We start from the raw sequence: 6,886 nt of genomic DNA, 5'->3' as shown, positions 1-6,886 counted from the left end.
ATTAGGAAGAGAAGAAACACAGTAAAAGCATAAATGAAGAAAACAGATGCTTACACACATACCTCCCCAATTTCCAGCATGCTTTAAAAACTGCCCCCTGACCTTGTATTTACATTCTTCTTGTTTACAGGACCCCTTGTGGGGCATGCTTGTAAAAGAGACGGCCACAGAACGAAGGATATATACTACAAAAAATATAAAATAACCTAATAACCTTGAGCTTTTGATATGGAATAAAAAATTTTAACTATGTTCTTATATTAAAGTAGATGCATAACCTAAACAGTAGAAACATTTATTGAAGGTTTGAAGGAATATTTTAAACCATAGCTTGAGACAATATGTATAATGTCATTTTTTCAAGGTTCAATTAAGATTTTTCTGCTTCTGAGCTAGATTTCCAGTTTTACAAGATGACTCTATTCACTAAAACCCACCGAACGTATATCATCATATACCTTTTTGTCATAAATATGAGAGAACCAGTAGAATAAATCCTCTCAGTACTTATGTCAGATGGGACTGTTATAAAAAATCTTTTTAAGTATACATATCTCTCTTGGTTTTTCCAGACTGGTAGATATCAGTATCTTTGTTTCTAATTTGTTCTTGAGTTTCTTTAGATTGTGGCATGATGTGTTGCATTTTAAGATCTTTTTGATCTCTACTTTGTCAGACAGGTCCTATTTAAGTGTTTTCTTGATGCAATACGTCTGGCAGTAATTGGGCTTGTGTAATTGAACTTGGCTTTGCAAAAAATCTGGTAAATCACAGCCAATTTCTGATTTAACAAGTGTGGGCAATTCCCTTTTCACACTGGGCCAGGTAGGTTTGCATAGCTTCTTTCCCTCAATAACTGAAAGCATAATTTTAGAAAGGCATTTTCTCAGGATATCAGAAACATGTACATGTTCATATTGTGTACATATATGAACTATTGGGAATAAATAATTTTTCATTGCTATGCGTTTTTATTAATAAGTGTTATAAAGTTATATAGTGTAGTATTAAGTGGACACAGCCCTGAAAATAAAGGTATGAGACCATGTGTCCTTGGGGAGTAGAAAGCTGCAGACTCTTGCTCACGCTTGTCTGGGAAAAAGTAGATAAGAGGAGACCATCTCTAGTGGAAAGTTACTGAGACACTGTTGTTTAGACTAGAATGAGAGAGCTTCTGTAATAAAACTGTTATAGGCACACTGCCATTTTGAGATCCGCGGCAGCGTGTCATGCAGGACGCATCTCCCTTCTAGAAGTAATAAAGTGTTAAATGGTCTACTGATCAGTGTTTTGTCTTCCATTGGAGGCCTCTGAGGAATCAAAGGAACTCGGTGAAGTGTTGATATTAACGGTGCAAATACTTTTTCACAGCGCTGCATTTTTCCCCAAGTAGTTCAAATGCAGAAATTCTGATTGGTTGTATATATACATACCTGTGAAGACAAAGCTCACATAATATTGCTGTCAAATGACACGGTCTTTAGAGGCCAGATGCGAGCTCTGAGGTCCCTTGCAGAGACACAGGCAAGCTGCAGGATCATGCCTCAGATGCACTGATATTTGGCTGTGCCCCTGCCTCTCCAGATGTCAGGATGAGAGATAGCACACAGCTGGACAGTAGGGATTCTGGGATGAAAGTGGTGTCACCCACTGGGCCAGTCCCAGCTGCTGGAGGAAAGTGACAAGATCGGAAGAGATTTCATCTCCCTGTTTCCCACCACTGTTCTTGGAATGCTGATATAGACCCAAAGCTTAGATTTTCAACAAGTTATACACCGTCTTCTTAATGTTTGTAAAGAAGAGAGCTCAGCAAAACCTTAAATGAATTAAAGTAGCATTGATTTCATGAACAAGACCAAACTGGAGACATATAAACATCTGAGCAGTGATGTGGGAAAAAAAAAGTGAAAACAGATGATCTGGGGTTTGTTCTCTTAAAAGGAGGACATTTATCCGTGGGTCTGAACAGTAAAATAAGGCAAGCTACTGAAGAATGCTTTGAAGTGACAAATAAAAATGTGAGTCCACGGACAGCTGCAGATTTATAACGGTGACAAATCTGCATATAATTTCTGCTAATCACATAATCAGTGAGGCATTGTTCCTGCCTGAGATAAAAGCATCTCCTTTTTACCAAATGGCAATCAGAAGGGGGGGGGGGGGGGGGGGGATGCAAAGCTTCATTGTTCTTTCATGACTTTGAAGCAAGGGAAGGAGCACAGTGACAGTGACTGAGAGCATGCTTTAAAAAAAATAAAATAAAATGACAATGCGAACTTGTCTGACAACCGGGCATCTCAACATTTGTTAATATGTTCTTAATTTATAGCTGAATGCATTCAATGTAATTACCAGTAGATGGCGCTGTTTCCATTTTAATGATCTTGTTATTAGACGCTGTATGTGCTATTTTTAGATGGTGCATCACTGCAAAGTGTATGCAGCTGTCAAAACACTCACTTTGGAATTTTATGTTATGCAATAACAAAAAAATAATAGCCCCTTAACAACAGACACTAGTGTCCCAAAGCCCTATTATCAGTACTAGTGCTCTGATTTCTAATTAGAGTGACTGATAATAATAATAATAATAATAATAGTAATAATAATAATAATAATAAAAGAGTAAAGGTTACACAGATTATTTGCACACTAGCTGTAAAGCTCAAATTATAACACCAGTTAAAAGATCTTTTTTCCACAAAGGAAGTTGATTTATGAAGTTTGCGGTGCACCTGCTGAGGACACTCAGCGACCGGAGCTGCCCTCGTTTCTCCGTCAACTGCGATTATCAGAGGACAGCGGAGCAGACAGACTGCTCAGTCTGCCACTACCCTGGCTGGGATTTCTATGCCCTGTTTCGACGAAGTAGCTAAGGCTTTTTATAGCTTCATCCCGTTGCATCCTCATCCCCCTGCAGAGAGCTATCTTCACATTCTGCACATCAAACCCTCAACCGTGCGCCCGAGGTAGTGAAAGAGTTCATTTAAGCCTTTTTAAGTGACAAAAAATACACGTATAAAACTAGTGTGTTTCATACAAGTGTTGCTGTGAAATACTTAAGAGTATGTGAGAGCTTTCATAAGATAGCTTAGAGGGTACAAACAAAGTATTAACTAATATATAGGTTTTAGCAGCCAGCTGTGTAAGAACAATATGCTGTATGTTAACGGCAAGTTCGCTGTACAGTATGCTAGACAGCGAGTTCAGCGCATTAATATTTGAACGGTTAACCGTTGTTCTGCAGTCACAGGTGGTCGTCCTCTAATCGATTGTGAGTCCGCCAGTAAAAGTGGACCGGAACTGTGAGTATTAGAGCAATTCGTGACATTCTTCACACAACCACAATACTGGAAATGTTTTTTTTTTCTGAATTACTAAGTGACCTCATCATTGCTGGTTTCGCAGACTGTTATTAGTTCCAAGATGTGGGGTATTGTAGTGCAGGCTGGCGCCTATAAATAGACTCGCTTGCGAATGTATGATCTCATCGAAGTCGGTTGAAGCGTTAAAGTCATTATTAAAGAACTCGTCAGCCAACCAGATAGCATCACTCCTTGTCACAAAGTAGACTATTCATTACTTAGACGGGCTAATATACGTATAGCTTTTAAACAAGGAGCGGAATGACACACTCACGGGGTTAAGAGCAGAAACTAGGAGTGTAATTAGAACTTTAAGTAGTCTGTTTGTGAAAAGAAAAATCTCAACACAGAACTTCGGTTAATTAATTCTCAGAGCTGCTTTGCATTAGAGGTGAAAGAAGCATTCAGAGCAGGGAGCAAGCAAACGACACTAATAAATACTCCACTGCAAGTGAAAGACGTAAAAAAAAGTACACAGGCCTACCCAGAATATGCTCACAAGGCAGAATGATTCATTACACTGTTATAATATTATCAGAACAGTATTATTGGTTCTTCAACATGTGAACAGTGTTTTAATAATATAATTGGCAAGATAGATTCATAGGTAGAACTGAGATAGCCAAGTAAAGTATCTCATGGTGTATCTGAGCACTTCAATTTTTGTGTTTTACATATGAAAATCTTGTGTGTTCTCAGTTTTAGCATTAGTTATACTGGTTCAGTTGCTCATTAATGTGAAAATCTAATCAGCCAATCACATGGCAGCATCTCATTCCATTTAGGCATATAGACATGGTTAAGATGACCTACTGAAGTTTGAGCCGATCATCAGAATGGTGGCTTAAGTGTCTTTTAAGTACCAAGTTTGTTGGTGCCAGACAGGCTGGTCTGAGTATCTCAGAAATTCCTGACCTACTGAAATTTTCCCGCATAACAACCTCTACAGGGAATGTCTGAAAAAGAGAAATTATCCAGTGAGCAGCAGTTCCCTAAGTGACAAGTCTGGCCAGACCGCTCAACCGTAACCCAAATAACCACTCGTTACAAAGTGTGGAGAAAAGCATCTCTGGATACACACATTGAATCTCAAAACAGAACAACAGAAAATTGGAAGAAAAAAGTTGCCTGGTCTGAGTCTTGATTTCTGCTGGATGGTACGATTAGAATTTGGGGTAAACAACATAAAAGCATGGATCCATCTTGATTTAAATCAACAATTCAGACTGTTGCTGTTGGTGTAATGGTGTGGGGAGTATTTTGTCGGCACCTTGTGAACCTCTTAGGATGACCTGAATATCATTTAAACACCACAGCCGACCTCAGTGTTGTTGCTGACCATGTTAATCCCTTTATTAACTACAGTGTACCCATCTTCTGATGGCTCCTTACAGGAGGTTAATGTATCGTGTCCAAAATTTCAGATCATCCCATATTTGAACATAAAAAAGAATTCACTGTAGTCAAATAGTCTCCACAGTCACCAGATCTCAATCCAACAGAGGACCTTTGGGATGTGGTTGAAAGTGAGAGTCACATCATTGGATGTGCAGCTGATAAATCTGCAGCAACCATGTTATGCAGTCATGTGGACCAAAATCGCACCTTGTTGAATCTATGCGACGCAGAATTAAGGCAGTTCAGAAGGCATAAAGGGAATCTAACCTGGAACTAGTAAGTGTGTAGTGGTGAAAGATTGCAGAGATAAACATTTCTCAGCTTGCTGCACTTCATATGCGATAAATGCAGATATGAATCTACAGCTTATTTTTTGCATATTGTCTTTACAGATAATGAAGAACCAAAACCACAAGACAGGCAGATAACATGGCAACATCCATGACTGCTCAAAAGTAAGACGCTTGTTTTTTTTAATAGCTGCCAGTAACTAAATGAAAGTTAACTGACAGTGCTATGTATGAAGTTTGTTTGGTTCTCAGTTTTGCTGGACACCCTGTCACTCCAACAAAAACTTTGAGCAGATGGCTTTGGTAAGCAGTGCTCTTTCCCCAGGTGTCATGTGTTGACAGCAGCGTTTCAGTCTTCTCAGAGCGAGGTAAAAGGGAAAACACAAGAAGCACAGAGCCTCCAGTGTACACATGACATTTTCACTTAGACAAGAAAAACTTGGCTCAAAGTTGACATAAAAGCCTTTCACAGCCAGTCAAAATGACCCTTCAGCTGTCTTTCCATCTCAGAATATTTATGATATTTTTACATTAGACTTGTTCTTGGCAGGTTAATGCTCACAGATGTCTACACTGCTCAGATGGCTTGAGGGGGCAGGTACCATCTGAGCTGTGTCAGGGAGAGAAAGTCATTTTAACAGCACCTTACACTTAGCCTAACACATAATTTCATAGTACCAGTGAATGTGTTAATGAGACAAAATGTTTTTGATAGAACACATTTTGGCAGGCATCTGTGAATTATTCACTGGACTTGATAAGTTACCATGTTCAGCTATTCTCTTGGCAAGAACTATTCACAGAAGCAGCGTGTTGCGCGAGTTCCCCGCTGTGCGATGCATGTTAACTATAGCAGAATATTATCATTGTCCTATAGCTGACGTCTGCCAGATTTGTATCAGTAAAAATATTCTGTTGATGCCGCAGAGTAATCTGTCAGCTGCTACCAGTGATGACATAAGAAGTGGGAGTGAGCTTGTCAAAGTGGAGCGAATACAATGCCTTTTCCTTTTTTTTCTCCTGTCTTTTTTTCCCCCACAACTGAAGTGATGAAAGTGATGAATTACGCTTTGTCACTGTGGATTTATTTCCTGTGTTTGTGTGCCATCCTCGACTGACCGTGACAGCGTGAAGGCAGCCTTCATGTCACGCAGCATAAATTGCAGTTCTAATAGAGAAAAAGAATGCGGTGGTGTTTTGTGCTGGATGACATGACAGAATGATAGAGCTAATCTTCTGCCTCAATTGGGCACAAAGACATTAAAGGAAAAACACAATTGGGCACCTTTGTGCATGTGCTGTCGTGCCAGTCTAGCAATACATTAAAATATCTAGAGCATAGCAACAGTTGGAAGAAATTCATTAGCCATTTGGTCTGTGAAACAGCTATTTATTTATGACGTCTACGCTGGAGGCACCTGATTATCTCGCCAGCAAAACTCAGGTCAAAGTTTTTGAGTTTTGCTTCTTATTTACATTCATGCATTTAAATGAATTCCAGGTGTAAGTTTTTTGCACCCCTGTCAATGAAATGATTTCCTCCAAAACAAACGTTCTTGTCCACATATGTCAGAATACATTAATGGCCCACAATGGCCTCCAAATGAGGTGCTGCCAATTTAATATTAAAGTGGGAGCATTATGTGTTGATTTGTTTAGTACACATTAAAAGCCCTTAACACCTTCATTATATTAGCCTCGCAGTCATTGTTATCATCATTCATATTCTGTGACCAGATTATGGTCATTACAGGTTTGTTTGTTTAATCAGGATCCCCATTAGCATCAGCGTCGGCCTAGGCTATTCTTCCCAGAGTCCTTAGACACTTAATC

The sequence above is a fragment of the Astatotilapia calliptera genome, chromosome 11 (assembly GCF_964374335.1).
Source record: "Astatotilapia calliptera chromosome 11, fAstCal68.1, whole genome shotgun sequence".
In the NCBI taxonomy this organism is placed as follows: domain Eukaryota; kingdom Metazoa; phylum Chordata; class Actinopteri; order Cichliformes; family Cichlidae; genus Astatotilapia; species Astatotilapia calliptera.
The sequence above is the reverse complement of the archived record's forward strand: the minus strand, read 5'-3'. Positions refer to the sequence as shown.